Source organism: Heterocephalus glaber, unplaced genomic scaffold, assembly GCF_053883595.1.
Source record: "Heterocephalus glaber isolate CG9 unplaced genomic scaffold, H.glaber_assembly_v1.0 deba00001504, whole genome shotgun sequence".
Lineage (NCBI taxonomy): Eukaryota > Metazoa > Chordata > Mammalia > Rodentia > Bathyergidae > Heterocephalus > Heterocephalus glaber.
In genome coordinates, this window is record NW_028258324.1 from 45,927,522 (window position 1) to 45,946,117 (window position 18,596).

The 18,596-nt window shown below is 34.9% G+C and overlaps 1 protein-coding gene across 7 annotated transcripts in view; it reads right to left on the bottom strand.

Moving 5' to 3' along the window:
* Mecom (MDS1 and EVI1 complex locus) overlaps window positions 1-18,596 on the bottom strand; it is a 582,840-nt gene that overhangs the window by 137,313 nt on the left and 426,931 nt on the right. The window lies entirely within an intron of this gene.

The following is an 18,596-nucleotide window of genomic DNA, read 5'->3' on the forward strand; positions in this document are numbered from 1 at the left end:
CACAGCTCGAGAACAATTGAGACAAATATATTCAAAGGTCAAAGGAACAGACAATGCTGGGAACGCTGAAGAAACTAGTGGCTAGGCCTGGGCTTCCGTCACCTCAGACAGAACGGACAAAGTCACTCAAAGCAATCTGATGACAATAATTTTGCAGTGTTCTGAGCAGTTTCTGTGGTTTATACTAAGTTCCTCCTCTACTGTAGTCTGTGCCGCAAATCTACCACAGATTTGGCTAAACAGATGATTTTCTTAAAAAGAATTATCTATGGTGGTTTTGCCATATTCCGGGTGATACTATAGTGGGAAGTCATAGTGGAAATGCTAGCCCATGACCTGTTTTTCCTAACCTCAGTGCAATACCTGCTGCTACATAAGCCAAATCATTTAAAGTCACTCATCATTTGGGGATATGTCACAATCAAGGAATAAAGTGGAACAGAAAAGTAAGAGAGGACAGATTACCAACCTAAAATTTATTTGTAGAGCAGTTTTTGATAAGGGTTTTAAAAAGAGGGGTGGTTTGTTTTTACAAGACTACAGAAGACTTTTTCAAGAAAGTAGTATATTAAAAAAAAGAAAGTAGTATATTAAAAATAAAAACAGGATAAAAATAGAAAAGAAATTTATGAAGGAAATTCAGAGATGTGATTATAGCATCACACTAATGACATTAAAATTAACCTCAAAGGCATTTCCACGCAAACTTCCCTTTCCAACATAAGTCACTCCAGCCAAGGAATAATCCTGTCAGGCTGAAATACTGCATACTTGGTGTGAGTCTAAAAGTGTTTCGGCTTTCTTCATTTTTTTTTTTATTGCCAAATTGGACAGCATTAGACAGAGCTGATCTGCAGTTAGAAGGATACAATAGTCTGCAGTTTTAAAAGTTTAAGACTTTTTTATACTGTACCTCAAACACACCTTTTAAACTCCAAACTGGGCCACTCTTGGAGCTCATATTATGCACTGACACTTTGGCTCGCTGGGTGTGATAACAGTGAACACAGCAAAGATGTTATTCAATTTAAAAAAATAAAACACAAGAATACTTGATAAAATAAGTGCTTATTATATAAACCAAGCTTTTCACACTCATATGTGTGTTAACTGTATCAGCTTGAAAATACTAGTTCTGGCTTTCTAGCCAATGGTCTATTTACATATAATAAAACGTTTTGGGAGGGGTTGTCCATAAAATGCTCTGCTGTGAAAGAAAATGCCAATATTACCAATTCCTTATACAGGAGATAAAAAGATTTATTAAATCTGTTGAGAATGAAAGCTTTGCTAGAAAGTACCATCTGGGTCTGTGAAATGATTGGTGACCACCTATATAGGCAAGTGGACACCAAAGAAGATTACAATTGTATCCTCTTTGCAACCTCAGGCGTCTGAGATCCAGAAATTATATTCTTCAGCCATCTGTGAAACCTCCCCCTTGACCTTCCAAGTTCCCAGTGATTTGCAAGCCTTAGTACTGGTTCTACAAAAAAGCTAAGGATGTTATCTCATCTCAGTGACAGTCAATTACTATTTCTCTGCTCGGGTCACCAACTGGAGAGTTAGGTAATCCTCAGAGGGGAAAGTGCCCACTGGGACAACCATGGCCTGGGGTGTGGATGTGGATTCAATTTCTACTATTTTCAATGGCTTTGGGTCATCTCCTATAGTTCATTATTAAAAGAAAGGTTTAAAATGTGGCTTAGGGAAGGTGGTTACTCTGATTATGCTCTGGAGAAGCACCATGAGTGTGAGATTCTCTGTACCTCAGAAGCCTCTACTACAAAGTAGTATTATGCATGCAGTCTTACTGATATCAGAGACTGTTATTTTCTGATCAGTTGTACAGGTTCACTATTCCTTCAGTTATGAATTATTTTAAAATCTAATATAATAAAAATATTTGTGCAACATGGAATTGATTAAATACAACAAAATTAAGCAAAGAAAATTCCAAACAGAAGATTAAAAGTGTCAAAGATTCCAATATATTCATATTTTTCACTTATCTTTCTCTACTGTCAAGGAAGAATTACTTTAGGGGGTTATTTCAGGATAAACTTGAATATACAAATACTGTCTCTGTATTTACCTCTATTTACAGACCATTTTTCTCATATCTTGAGGTATCTACCTCTTCTCAAAGCCACTAATTCACACACTTACCTCATTTCCTTCCTAGCCAGACCTTTTCTGAGAATTAAATCCAACATCTTGGCCTTTCCTTGAATTTTCTCTTTTGGTGCCAAATAGAAAAATGTTCTCTCTTATAAGTTCATTTTATCAAATGTACCATTTATTTTTGTCTCTTGATGTATATGGACTAAGAAGCATTGTGCCTCCTTGATGCTATGATGACATAGGGACTGCAATTTATACAGTTGGTCATTAGCTTTTCTCTGGGATACCAAGTTAAATACAGGTGGTTTTTTTCTGATGAATATTATAAGTAGATCAGTCTTCCTAAAGAAAGTTTGGATAGTATCAATTTATTACTACTTCATTTCTCAATTTTATTACTGCTTCATTCAAAGAGGTTTAATGAGCATCTACTGAGTATCAGGCACTAAATTAAGGTTTCTGTAACTCACACATTAAGCTTTTGGTTTCTGTTGAAAGGAATAAAAGGCTTCTACCTTTTATGACACATAATCTATTTTTTCCCTATGTCTACTTCAGTTTGAATTTCTACTTAGGCATTTTGAAAACCAATTATTGGTTCATCTTCACAATAGAGAATAGTTGTGGCCACACAAAGATGTGTTCTTTCTCCCCACACCCTAGTCACACATGGGATTGTTCGTTTTTTCTCCGCAGTGAGCATACATTTTTTATTATTAATAAATAATAACAAATAATGTAATACTGGTTATAAATCTTTCGCCTTTATTAAGTCACCATTCATAGACATTTTAAAAAACATATGTACATATTTTTAAATAGCCTCTCTTCTCTAATCCCTCATTTTATCATAAGAAGTATGTACTCTACAAAACATTCCTAAAATATTCATGGTGGAAATGAATATCTTACAGTTCTACGTGTCATTACATCTATAATCTTGATATCTCATAATTGTCTTCTATTTTTTATTTTTCTGCTTGTACTGTTTCCAATTGAAAACTTCTCAAAAGAAACACAGTGAGTGTGGAATGTATGTACGGGGTTATTTTTAATTTATTTACTTTGTCATTCATCAAAGAAACATTTCTTCAGTACCTGCATTCAACATCAGGCTAACTACTGAGAATGAGGCAGCAAACCAGACTCACAAGTTCCTTGTCTTTCAGGAGCTTATGTTCTGGGAGAACATAAAAAAGAAAAAGGACATGACATAACAAGTAGATATATAAATAAACTATTAAGGCACATAGGGCCTATGTTGAGTGCTCTAAAGGAAATAAGGAAGATGGTAGATTAGAAAAAAAAAATAAATCCAAAATTTAGACAGTTGTATGAAGAGAAGTCCATACCAAGGAAGTGATATTTAAGCCAACATCTAAAAGACTGAACTGTCCACACAAAAAGCCGGGGAAAAGCACCCCAGAAACCGGAATCTTCAAGGACCAGAAAAGAGAGCCAATGTGGCCACCATCCTGAGCTGAGTAGAGAGAGGTTAGGAAGACAAATCATGTATGGCCTCATGACCAAGAAGACATTTGGATTTTATTCCTTAGGGCAAGCCTTCAATACTTTTTAAGTTGTGTGCTGAATAAAGTAATATGCAAGTATATCTATGTAACCTATATACTTAGTCCACTTTGAATAGTCCCTAAGTTTAGCAACAGAGATCTTTTACCTTCTAAGCTGTTAGTTCTGAGTTTTTCAGCACCAAATATTTGAAAATCACTTTAAAGCTCTTCTTGCACAAGTTGTGAGTGCTCACTTCCACCACGCATGATACCCCTTGCTCACATCCAAATGTAAGTACTTCAAAATGCCTGGCCAGTACAGCTAAAGCCCCTGTGAGATTTGCCTTCCATTTTTCTTTTCTGATCCCATGAGAAGAAATTAAGTCCCAGAGTTGTATAAATTGATCATTTTTCACTTAAGTTTACCTTTTTGAGTTATTCCAAATTCTGATGGTTTTTCTAAGACCATGCCCAAAAATTGCCCTTTGGGGGGGGGGGGGCGCTATTCTAAAACTAACGTGAAAAACAACTTGGACACAAGAATCGTGTCTTTTGAAATTTTCCAGCTCCACTACTGTAAGCTATTATTTGCTGTTCTTCCAAGCATGATATAAGCAAACCACAACAAAAGCTTTTGTTAGGAGCCAATTTAATAGCTGAAAGGTTGGTATTAAAAAAAATGGGGGAGGGAGGAAGCATCAAAGAACTATGTATTGCAACTGGCACTAGAATCACAGTGTGCTGTGAATTTGGAGAGTAACATCAGACACATCCATAGGGAGTAATATGTTTACAGGAGGCAAGGACCTGTAGAGGAGGTGTAAGGGACCATTGGCTTCATTTTACATGGGAATCATTTGAAAAAGAAGAGGCAACATCATTTTCAACTATGTTTATGGTACAGTTTGAAAATGAGAATTTTTCAAAGTAAAATTCTTGAAAAGACTTTTTTTAAACCACATTATTCAAAGCTTCTATAAATATTTGATTCAGGCCCCAAGCACTGCATGTCGCCAGATTTTCTCAGCTTAAACTCTAGTGTGTCCTTGTGCCAAGCTGATTTTAACAACTTCTACCTTTCTAAGCAGCCCTTTCATGTAGATTTACTTGAAAATGGCATCTCAGCCTCTTGTCACCTCATGTTCTCTTCCAGACCATTCACCCAGGTCAGTTTCCTGGCAGGTCCTCAACAAGCAGTTGGGGGTTCTTCCTAGACTGAGCTTGGAGTAATTATGCTCTGTAATTGTGGAGTCAGGGCCTGTCTCCCAGTCAAGATTAGAAATGCCAAGTCATTTCCTGTTTTCAAATCCAAAGGAAAGATACTGACGTCTGATACTGGTTTTCCTAGTTTCAATTATTGTGGGGCACCCTGGAGCTGTCTTTGAAGGACTCTCTTCAGAATGGCCGGGTCCCAAACATGGGACCCAATCCTGGGCCAACAGCAGAGAGTACAGAAAACAACTCTGGCAATCTCGTCTGCTAACTACAGGCTGTTTCACTAAAAGTATAGCAATCTGGGTCATAAGGTATGGGGAAGCTCATATGGGGATGGACTACCTACTGAATTCTTTGCAGAAACAGGTGGGTATCTATACAAAAGGGAGTCAAAGGCATTTGGTACATGTTAAAGAGTAAAAGCACCATCTTTTTAATTGTACAGATCCTTGTATTTTACAGCACATTAAACTTTAAAAGGAAAGGTAGCAAAATTGAGCATCTGTTTTTTTCTCATATAAATTCAACTACTAATAAAGACTAAGCAGAGTTTCCTCAGACCCCATTGTGGGCAGATAAGCAGTTCCATGCACACAGAACTAATTGCAGTGCTCTCTAAGCCTCACTGGACTGTCTCTTTTATTTCTCTGCCAATGAAACCAGCTTTTAGCAATTGGTTTTTGGGAAAGACAGTATCCCAAAAAAGAATTACAGCCAAAATAAATAGAGTTAAGATGGAGAACACTAAAATTATTCCTATTTATTCCATACTACAGTGCCTTTCCTTGTAGAGTACTTTGCACCTACACTAGTCACAGTAATAAGATTTTTCATGCTGGAAATGAAACTGTGCTTGTCTCCCAATTTCCTGAATTTGAAAAAATAAAGTATGTGTTGCTGATTATCAGATTTAAAAATGTATTTCCTTTTCACATCCACTTATTTCCCTTAAAAGTGACACAAAATCTATAAGAGTAGATAAGGTTACAACCTGCCTGTTACATTTTATAATGACAGTTGTATAACTTAAAAAACTGAAATGTAAATGTGTTATGTCAGGACAGCTTTCTATAGAAATGTGTTTATGATATAATTTTCTTTTTTTTTTTTTTTTTTTTTGATACCGGGGATCAAACTCGGGTCTTTGCGCTTGTGTAGCAGGCGGAGAAACCACTGAGCTAAATCCCCAGCCCTATAATTTTCTTTAAAGAAGAATACAAGACATAATCTAGAGGTGGAGACACATGCCCTAACATGGAAGCATAGATCAGGGTCTAGAAAGGTGTTTTGGGTTTTTTTTTCCTTCCCTGGAAAGGCACTTTGTATCATTCTAATAATGACCACTGAGAAAGATGTCTAGAGCCATTCGGCCTCTTTTCTTTTGCTGGCTTCCTTGATGGGGAAACAGCAGTATTTTAGATTCCATCAATACTTTTCAGTACCTTTAAATCAAGTAAATTGGATTGAACTATCAATTTAGTCAACTTAGTCATATTTAATCAATTATGTAATAAAGGAAATCATGGGACATAAGAGAAACATATAAAAACATGTTAGGAGGGGAAAAAAGGAAGAAAAGGAAAAAAAGAAACAGCACAAGAAAAAAGACATGAAGAAAAGGAGAACAAATGAAAACTTTGAACTACAGATTCTAAGACAATCTAATAAATTTATTAAAATCTCTAATTATTTGAAATCACTGGGCTGATACGTTTGTATGAGTCACTTACTTGTTATTGTGTAAGTTAAAACAGTAGTCCAGTTTCCATTTCTCTTTTGTCATTGGCTCTTACTCCTTGCTGTATTTTACGTGTCAACCTGCTCACCATATGTGTGCATACTTAGGCTTTCTTTGCCACTAATTGCTCTTTTTTTGACAATACCATCTATATGAGCATAGTATATGGCCATTTTTATCACTCTAAGCCTATTAATGCCCAGACTTATGGTTCCCAGAGGAATTAAAATTAACCAGCTCTCTAAATATTGTTCATGAGTTGGAAAACTCCTGTATTTTAGAATCTCATTTCAGTTGTTTTTAATTGGTTTTCAATATTTCATCCTTCAGGGCTTGCCCTTAACTATTCAAAGTACATGTTTAAAGAAATTTATGAGAAAGATATGAAAGGCAAAACTTTGGAAAAATAAACATTTCTCTTAGACAATGATACTACTTATTCTACGATTTAAGCCCAATTTTATAGTGTGGTAGTCTAAACTCCTACTGGCTTTCCACTGACTTTTATTATAATCAAGGAGATTTTTACCTGTAAATAACCCTTCTAATCCAATGGGCTCTATCAGCAGAAAGCACAGGGCTCTATGTGAAAGGAAATTTTCTCTAAGTGAGTTCCTCTTTTAGAACTGGAGATCCCTAACACACTAATTCATTTTTTGAGTTTGTCACACAATATTGCTGTTTATTTATAGAATATGAAAAGACACTTCCCTTAAGTGCTTAGCATTTGAAGAATGGTCATTTTGTATAACTCATAAAACAAATCACTGACAAAAGACCCCTAAACCCCAAAGAACCATTTATTGCTAATGACAAATATGTGCAAGCAAGCACATACACACACATACACACACACACCTCCTAAGTATATCAAATGTGTTTACTATTCCTCACAAAATAAAAAAATCAATGAAATAAATAGTAAACATTTTGAAGAATAAAAATAAAAGAATTAAAAATAGTGTTTATTAATCTTCAAAAATAATGTCATAGATTCTATTGGTAATTAACAACATACCTAAATTATAATTATAGACTGTCATGTTTCTGTTACCAGGACAAAGAAAAAATTCATTTTTATAGAAAGAATATCTAATTAATATATAGTAGTAATATGTGTCATATTCATGTAAAACAGATCACTTACATGTTCATTCTCCTAGTTCCCACAAATGGCAAGTAATTACTATCTCTCACAGATGCTAGAATCAAACCATTTTGCTTAAAAGAATACTATCAAAATATTTTGAACTCATATATAAAGGTGGAATGATCCCCTAATCATGATATGTCAAGACATTTTTTCCTCACAACCAAACTCTTCTATTAATGTTGCAATAGTCATACCCAAAAGATTACCTGAATTTCAACTTCTATTTGTTAAATACATGAGTAAGTGAAAAGATGATCAACTAGAGAAGTGCAACCACATAGGGGTATCAATCTGAATTAAGTAAGAGAAGATTCATTCTCATACTGATTTTCAAGTAAACGTTTTAGCATCTCACATGATTTTCACCTGTATATTTACTGCATATAGATAATACTACATATAGTAAATATACTAAACAGGTAAGTATATTTACTATATTTACTGCATCTAAAAAAGGAAAAGGTTATTTAAATGTCCCAAATTTAGGTGACACCCACACCCACATTTATATTAGATATCAGAGCAAAAAGGTAACCCTGACAATAAGCAATAAATGAAAGATCTTTTTACTTTATGCATGGATGCTTCCTTGCAAATAAGTAACATATAATAACAAACGGTACATTATTATTAATCATGAATTCCAAGGTTAAGAACTTTTAACTTTGTGTGCATGAATATCAAGACACTTTACTGTGCTCAGATGTTCAATAAACATACCATTTGCTTTCATCTACACAGTCTGTCACTTGACTTTTGACCTTTCATTTGGCACTGTCCTGTCATTTCTTTGGTTTCACAAATTTTAGCTTCTTACTTGACCTCTCAACTGTGACCTTTCACTTGACCTGTGATCTCATAAATTCTGAAATTTCATACATGTAATTGAGGAACAAATAAACAAAACATCTGGATGAAGTTCTTCCTGAATTAAGTCTGAGTAGATGAAGCAGAACTTAATGCTATAAGACATCAGTAAGTAATGTAATATCTATGGTGTAAATGGTAGAAAGCAAACTTTTTAGAATTGATTGTGATACATCAAAGTATAAGACTCAATATTAGACTAATAATTTCTCGGGTCTGATCACATTAGTATACTAAGCTTAGTTTAAAAAGGAACATACTTAAATCAAGTAATACTGAAGTATATCATGCTATCTTATCAAACATGAGAGTCAGATCTTTTGCTTGTGGATTTGACCCAGATAAAGATTGTACAACTCACTATAATATGAAGTACACAATTCAATGTTTTAAGTGCTATCTGATCACACTAAATGTCTCACTCTCCATAATACTGTTTTATTTCCTTCATGGCACTTTTTATCACATGAAATAGTCTTTATTGATGTGCTTGCTGTCTGTCTCTCCCCACTGGAATGCAAACATCATGAGGACAATGAATATATTGCTGTTGTAACTGTTAAGTATCCATCACCAAAAAGAACATCCACCTGGCACCTACTTGCTAAATGAAAATTTTTGTTGAATAAACAAGAGAATGTGTATCATAAACAAAAATACCCTCCCCAAGCATGATTGCACATACTGGAATGCCAAAGCAAAAGTCTAAAATAAATGTACTGCTTCATATTAAAAGTGTAAATAGAGTTTACCATAGTTTTTAAAGATCCATGCTCCTTAATATTTATCTTGAACTTTCCCATATTACCACTTAGCTTCATTTTTCTTACTCTTTACCATGAAGATATCATTTTCTAAAAAGAATTAAGACTTCCTCAAAAGTCTATCAAATTAATAAATGTTGATAATGATCATCAAATGCCAGAGCTAGTATTATCTTAACATTTAAGTCAAATGTTTTGCTAATTAAAATACAGTAAAGTTTTGCTTTCATTAAATGTCTAGATTCATATATTAGGAAACTATTTTAGACTCATAGGGATATGAAAATTACCAGAACATGAGAAAGCATCAATTTTTGCTACCTGAAATAACTACAGCAGCTTTATTTACACTTAAGCAAATCCCAACTAAAATTACCATGCCCTTCAGGTTAATTAAGAAAAATTCAACCAGCGCCATAAAATAAACAAGCAAAATCATAAATAAAAGTTATGAAATAAAATAATTTGGAGATATTCTTCAAGAGTTAGCAAAACCATCTCCTGAATTCTGTTATAAAAATTTGCAAAAGGCATAAAGCTGACCCAGTAAAATAAATCTGATTAGAAAGTCAATTCTCTCTCAGATAAAAAGCTATAGAATTCAAAAAAAGAAATTCTTACTTGAATACAAGATCTATAAAATTCAGAAGAATTTCAGTTTGAATATTAAAAATTTGTGAGTTTTCATTTTTCAAAATGAAGGTAGAACAACATATGATTTTGCACCCACCATTTAGTCATTTAATAAAAGATTATAAATGAACATGTGCTAAAACAATATGGCTCCATAAAATCTTAATACCAATAAATACCAAGAATATTTGTACTTATTTAAATCATGCTTGAATATATTCCATTTCACCATAATAGATATGTAACAAGAATCTATAATAATAGATTAGTACTATGTATTTTTTAAAATACAGAGTAATTTTTGCCTCTTATAGGTTCCAAAATACTCAAAGAAGTGTTATGTGTGAATTGCTGTAGAAGTGAAATTTAAACCAATCATGAAACTAGCATTTACTAACTTCCTCAAGCTAAGTTGAGTAAATGGTTCAAAGTCTGGCTAAAGTTTGAGGTTCTTTTTTTGTTTAATCCAAAGCAGTTCATTTTTCCTTAAAGGTAATCAAAATAGTCAGACATGGTACAAATAATTTTGTTGGAGGAGAATTATGTCTGTGGTTTATTTAAATAATATAATACCAATAAGGGGAACTTTAAAGAATATTACAATGTTTGAAATATAGAGAGAAATAAAGATGGCAACACAAAAATATAAAAGAAAATTAAGTACAGGAATTATTTTGTAGATACCACTGATATATTGGGCATACTAACAATATAACATACAAAGAATAAAGAAAAAGTAATAACTTTCAAAAAAAATAGTTTGAAAAGTTCACATCGAAGGAAACCTATTAACTATTTAAGACTACATGCTCAAATATATTGTAATCGAGAGTCTAATAAGAAGTTGTGGAATTTCAAACAATATGGGAACTTAAAGAGATGTTCGATTTTTTTGATGTCCTAATATATAAATTAGCAGTCACTATTTCTGAATCACATTCTACATTAATATATTACTGTAATCCAAGAAACTGTATTTTGTTCCGAATAAGTAAAGAATAGAAGAACCAGTTCCATTTTAAAAATTACAAGGAAATTAGTAACAGAAACTGTTGTGGATACTGTAAAAAGCAATATGGAAATTTTGAGCAGAAACAAGACAGAGTATTTAAATCCATTGTGTTGATATAACAAAGCCCAGACTTCAAAATAAAAGCAAGGTTTTCTGGCTTTACTTGTGCTTTAGGTAGAAGCTTTTTACTACAAGAATTCAACTGCTGAAGTTCATTTCCTGTCTTTAATTCTAAACGAGCAATTTGCTGATAATTTCCTGTCTACATTTTCATAAAGTAGAAAGAACATGACTGGTTAAGCTTAATGTTTCAATAACCAAATAAACTTCAGCAAGCATGGTTTAGGAAATTAGACAACTATCTAGAAACTAGTTTTATGATATAGAATGTTTAAATGCTGTTTATCTCCCCCAAATGTCTGAAAATATTCTGCAGGTCTTTGTGATTGCTTCCTTGACCCTCAAACAAATAGAGGACCATTGCTTTGCCTCAGTGGACCCAGAGCAAATAAAGTCAAAGGGTAGGAATCCTCTGAACTGTGAGCTATTGCAACATAGAGAAGAAGAAATGACCTCCAGCTCAGTTTCAGCCTACACCCCCATCCACTATCCCACATCTTTTTGCCTAAATTAAAAATTTGCTTAAGTTGAATTTTATGCCTTTGAATTCATGATTATCAGTATTTGGGGTTGAAATTAAAATAGGGCATCACTAAAGACACCCATCTGATATCTAAATTAAGTTGTCAATTACAGATGAAGAATGGCTTGTTATTATTGCCTTCAAATGAAGCACCCTCTTTCTCCTGTTGAGATCGCAAACATCTTCCATCCGAAATCCATTATAGCATGTGCAGAGTGGAGCTTAGGAAGTGTATACTGTTTCCAAGGCTCAGAAGAGAGCATGATCCATAAAACCATGAAATGTGGGGACAAGTGAAAAAAACTTCGACAAATGCCAATTTGTGCCACTACCCACCTCCAGATGCCAGACAGAGGCAGAAGAGGAGTTGCATAGTAATAACACAGGGAGATTTTATTAGACAGATTTAAGGGGAACAGATGAGTCCAAATCCCCTTTTTTATTATCTACTGTACACTTAGCTAATGCTTTCTCCTGTGAGAAAGGCTTAAACGGTAAGCACAAATAGCACAATGAAATTGTAATACTCTCCCCGTGTGGACCTGGATTATTTCAGCCACCAGCAATGTGAGTAGCTGCAGGTGTTGCACTAAATAAAGTAATATAAAGTGTCTAAATTGCAACAGTGGAAGTACTGTTTCAAGACCCTTGTCTGCTTTTTATTAATAGTCAGATTCCTTCCTATCAGCAGCCACAATTACCTTTACCCTATTATTCAGCAACAATATTTTGATAGGCAAAGATCTATTAAAAATCACTGTTGATATTTTGTGACCATAGTCATTTTGGAGTTGAATAAGCATTCAATCTTCTCACAGAAGGGGAGAACGTAAACTTGTGATTCAGGAAAAGAGGAAACCAGGGGTTACAAAGGTGGAGAGGCCAAGTAGAATGAAACAGACCCCCTCCATCAAGTAAAAAACTTGGCAGCGTAACTAGAAACAGACCAACCCTAAATCTTAGGGTTCATGAGCTCTTAGTAACATAATTAACTGAAATAAAACTAATATTCCCGTGTTAAGTTTCACCTTAACATACATCAGCAGTTGCAAGTAACAACATCAAATACCAAGAGTTAGAATCAGAAAGTACCTATTTTATTTATGGAATGTACCTGAAGGTAAGAGGAAACATTCCTTAACACATTAGTGAAATTTCTAAGATAGAGGAAACTTATCTATACAAAGAGAACTGTCACATTTACCTTACTCTTTCTATCAAAAAGCACTACTTTGGGGGAAGGTGCATGGGTCACTTATTTTAAATTTCCTACAAAAATAGAGAGCCTCAGATTTCTGAAGCATTTGCTCTTAAGAAAGGAGCCACTAATACCCAGGAAAAAAAAAAAAAGGTTGAACAGGAAATATTTGACCAATGTTGCATCACAAGATATCAAAAGAATTTCACTCTGGCTCCTTTACTGAATCAAGTCAGAACATTCTTGACTTTTTAAAATATGTATCTATAGACTCTGAGCTTTTGCAAAATGAGTTCAAAAAACATTAGTGATACCAAAGTTTTTCTCAAATTTTCCGATGCACAAAATTAAGTAAAAATCTTTTCCTAAGATGAAATGTAAAAAGTATTAGTGCTGAGAGTAGATAAACAACATTAGTGATCTGTGAATAGCATTCAGGAAATTCCATTTATCTGATGAGCTGTTGGCTAACCATGCAGTGTTTCATATGTCACTAGCTAACGAAAGCTCGGCTTTCTTTTAAAGGCATTTTTAATGCCATTTTGCACATTGGGAGATAGTTTATTTAGAAGTGAGTGGTAGACCAAGAGAGGAGTCTTCTTTCTTTTCTTTTTAAATCGTCGTCCATTCGCACCTCAGCACAGTAACTCCATGCATTCCTGACTCTGAGGAGGATTCTTGTCACAGGACTGCCTGCGGCAATCAGCCATGGTTTCTTTTTGAACAAGCTTTCTTTTAACACTTAAAACCAGGGATGATTTAACAGAAAGTGTCTCAACTCTGTGAGCTACAGCCCCTTTAGACTCTACCCAAACAAAGCTACTAATGTGTGGTCAGTTTCTTGGCAACTCCACTCTCCGCTGATAACGCTCCTGCTTGCTATTCTCCAAGGAGCCAGCTGCTGGAAGACTGCTCCCAACCTCATCCCCTTGGTGCTCCTGATGCGGGCGATCCTCCGACTGCACGGCGCCAACCACAACATGCTACCCACCGTGAGAGAGCAGGACGCAGGCTGCTCTAGTCAGGACTTATCGTCTATCATACTGATTGACGAAACCAAGAGTGAGCAGAAAAAATAAACACGAACAGAGGCTGCAGTGTATGGGCCAGTCAGCTGGGAGTTTTAGTATTTGGCCTTGGTGATCCTACTCTCTTGGTAGGTTATCTTTTCCTTGTGCTATCATTTATCATAACTTTGAGAGCCAGGGAGAGAAACAAACCTACAATTTTTCTATTGGTTGCATTCATTAGGCTGCTTTCTTTCTTTCTTTCTTTTTCTTCTTTTTTCTTCACACTCTTTCTTCCTTTGCTCCTCATAATAATCCCATCCTTTCAAATAGTATTCCCTGAAGAATAGTGAAATTAAATCCAAATACAGTTCTTTCCCTTTTACTCCTGTTCCACACGGATCATTCCAAGGAATTAACCTTTGTTATTCCATCAAATCTAGAACGCAAACCTACATGTTAATTTACTTAAGTCAGATCCAATCATAAATCTGCTTCTATAGCAATTAGACTCAGTGAAGATCCTGGATGTCATTTGGTTATTTGGATCACTAACATCTTCTTCTTAAATAATGGCACTTGACTCTTTCAGGCACAGACCATGTTTTGTATTGGTCTTGACAGCCACTATAAAGTACTCCCCCAAGTGTCAGTAACAAAGATGATTTGTATGTGGCTTGCAGTCTTCCAGTGTTCTAATAGCTTTCTCATTCCAACCCAGAAACATAGAACACAGGGCAGCTGGTTAAAGCTGATACAAGCATTTCTTCTCTCAGCAGGCTATTCTTGCATAACCATTTATTTTGCAGAGTTTTAAAGTGCCTGAAGGATTTAATTATGTACATAGACAACCCCTATAAACTCTATTCTAGGGTTTTTATTGACTTTTGTGCTGGGCAGCTCTTAGGCATTTCAATTAAGTGTTTTTATAAGAAAAACTACAATATTGTAAAAAAAAAATTCTTTATAGACACTTCCAAACAGGTTGGCTCCCTCATCTGATTGAATTAAACCGTTTAATTGACAAAAAGTACAGGTTAATTCAAAGTTTAGTTTTTCCACTTTGGAAAAAGAGAGGGTTGAATGCCACACAGGTCTGTGAAATGGACCTGCTGATATCAGTGCAATGACACATGCTGAGGGAGGAAGACAAGTTTACCTTGAAACACACTTTGAAATGTCATGAGGCTACCTGTTACTCAAGCGTTTATGTAAACTCACAAAGGTAAAAACCTAAATGCAAAATTTTACATGTTCCACTTAACAAGTGCAGAATAATAAATTACCAAATTCACTTGGAGCACCCGCGTGACAGACCTAACCCTCAAAAGTCTCCGGGAGACCCCAAAGCCACCTTTGTCTGCCTTCTTCAATTGCAGGGCTCAAGTATTTACAAGGCTTCTGCAAACCTGCCTTCATTATGATGTGGGATATTTCAGTCCCAGCAGGTGGCCAACAGGAGACCAGGCCTGCCCGTGAAATATGTAATACTTTTTCATATACTTTAACTAGAAATGTGCCCCTCCACAACTCTCCTAACTGTTCTAATTTCCCTTTCTCCTCTTAATCTCCTCAGCAAGTCATGAGCTTGCATTAAAATCTGCCTAAAACATTTCACCCACAGGCAATGTAATTCTGAAACAAGCAACCAACATTTCACAGCTCTGGAGTAATAGATTAATTTGAACCTAATGTTGCCGTCGTTTACTGCTCCAAATGTTCTGGTGTAGACATAGCCCTGAGGCATGGTGCTGTGGCATGCACAACTTTGGGAGCCGGAGCTACAGTTGGCTTAACATCTGTGCATCACATTTGCCATGTGCCTCATTATCCTGCACCCCACTGTGCCTACCTGTCCCCCTCAGCTTCTCAGCCACAGGCGATCTAATTTTTTCCCCTCCAACTAAGAATCTTTGTTCTCCTTCTCACTTACTAAATTTTTGCAAGACCTCTGCACCCAAGCCATGGGGATTCAGTCCATGTGAATGGCCCAGGCCCTTTACATTCTTAATTCTTCATTAGGAAGAGGAAAATTATAGCATTAAGTTTCTGACATGTCACTGCATGAATTGTGCCATTTGCAGAACCTACTAGGGTCTGTGACTAAACTCAGAGGCGTGTAACAAAGCATGGCATTGCTGATTTTGACTTTAACAAGTTTGGTTGACTTCAATTATCTGTAAGCAAAAAAAAGTAACTTCCCACTCCAGCTTAAAGGGGGACCAAAAAGTAAAATCTAGTCACACAAAGACAAGATTTTCACATCAAAAATTAAAACTATGTATCTTAAACTATTCAAGGACATAGTATTTCAGAGGTTTTTGCCATAGCTGATAAATAGAAAAACCCTTCCCCCTCACAAAAAAAGTATAATGGATTTTAAAAATATACATAGTAAGCAAGCAAATCAGCTGCTTACATTTTAATCCTGCTTAAACAACAAAAGAATCATATAACTTCTTTATTGGTTTTCCACTGGAAGTATTTTGAGTACTCATTCAATAAGAGACGGAATAAAGATTTAGTCCCATCAAAATAATTTAAAATATTCTAAACTTAAATAATAGTTGATATTATTATTGCAAAATATAGATATTATTACAGTAGCATCAATAATAAAATATATAAAACTGAATTGCCACACTATTGTTAAATGTGGAAATACCACCATCCTTGACACAAGATAAAAGCAAAAACTTAAACCAGAGAAGTTAGTTTCAATAGCTCAAAGCTGTGAATAAAAATTTTAAAACATTATCTATATATTATATTTGACAAGCTGGATTTAAGGAGTATTCAACACATCAGCAAGGTGACTTAGTGTTCTTCAATTATTTACTACATGACAGGGAAATACTTTACTGTAAGTGATTGAAAATTAGTTTTCAATGATCATTTTTGTAGAGCTAATATTTCTTAAAAAGTTAATCAGATTCAAACAGTTCCTACAAACCATCAATCAGATATTTAATCCTTGGAGAAGAATAAAATTGAATTTTTGAGAGAGAAATTTTTAATGCCCTCCCCAAATAAAAATATGTTGTGCTCCAGAAATTGTATTGGATTTCCACACTTCCTCACATAATCCTCAACATCTATATAGAACAGAGCATTGAGTCTTGCATATTTCATTATATGCTTGAATTCATTTGCCCTATATGGAATTTGTTACCTTTACAATAAAAAAGTCACTATTCATTATTGAGAGTGGACAGATGGAACATGTTCAACTTAAGACATCAATAAGAAGAGAGGGAAAAACTTATAATCCATGTGGCACAGCCTCCTCCATCTGGTAGTTCCCTTCTTGCCTGCCAAGATTTTTTTTTCCAAATAAAAGTGAACATTTTGGAGTAAATGGAACATTCTCAGATATTGACCCTAATTCTGATTTACACAACAATAAGCAAGCATGCAATAAAAAAATATATTTTCTAAAGTTAATCTATATCATAAGGGAAGATTTTGATCCTAATTTGAAAACATAATTATAACTTTTTCCAAAAGCATTATCAAATAAACAAAATAGGTTTTGCTTCGATAGATCATGAAGGCAGTTAAATAAGTTGTTTCATCCTCTTAAAAAACACACTGTAAGCTACTTAAATAAAAGTTAAACCAGTGAAGGGGCTGACAGTCTCAAACAGGAGGACTAGGCTTCCACATTCTCCCCAAGCCCTGTGTCCAGCAGATGTTTGATGTCTAGGGAAGAGACTTGATTGACAGTTACATCCCAAACCACAAGTATCAGGCCACTTAGCTAAGATTCAGGGAACAAGACTATCACTCTTTGAAATGCATTAAATCATATTACACTTCTAAAATTAAGTAAATAATCTCATCTATCAACTAAGACAGTGCACATACACTTTTCATGTATTTCTATCTCCCCTCAATAAGTTTGCTCCTTATATCTTTGTCTCTTTGCATTAAGTGATCTCATTATATGAAAGACAGTGAGCCAGTACTTTGTTTATTAGTGTGCTAGCTTTAGGGTCTACAAATAATATGGGGAGTACAATTCCATTTTCTGAAAATGGCCTACCATTTAAAGAGATCCTTAGCTGGGTGTGGTGGTGACTGCCTGTAATAACAGACCTCTGGGAGACTGATGCAGGAAAATGCAAGCTCAGCTTGGGCAACTTAGCAACTTCAGGAGACCCTGTCTCTAAACTTAAAAAAAAAAAATTGTCTAGGATATAGCTCAGTGTGAAGATCCTAGGTTCATTCCCTGGGGTGGGTAGAGGATTATCATAATAACTACATCATAGAATTCTTGTGAAATTAAATAAGATACAGTGGGTGATCAAAATATACCTTGGATGTTTAAATTTTTTAAAAAATCATAAAAGATACATTGTCATCAATGCCTCACAGAATACTCCCTCTCATGTTGAAAACATTTATCCTCTTATTCTTGCCACTTTCTGAAGCAGTTCTGGAAGTCCTCTTACATGTCTTCATGAGGTGTGATCAAAAATTCGGTGAGTTTTCCTGCCAAGTATCATCCAACACAAAGGCAAGCTCATAAAACATTATGGTGTGTCTTTATCCACCTTTTTCACTGGATCTGGCACCATGCAAATTCTGGCTCTTCCCCAAGTCAAAATGATCACAAAAGTAAAACATTTTTGAATAAATTCAGGACATCAAAGCAGCCAAGACAGTACAACTAAAGACACGAAAAAAGACTTCCAGAGTTGCTTCACAGTGGCAAGAATGGCAAGTGTG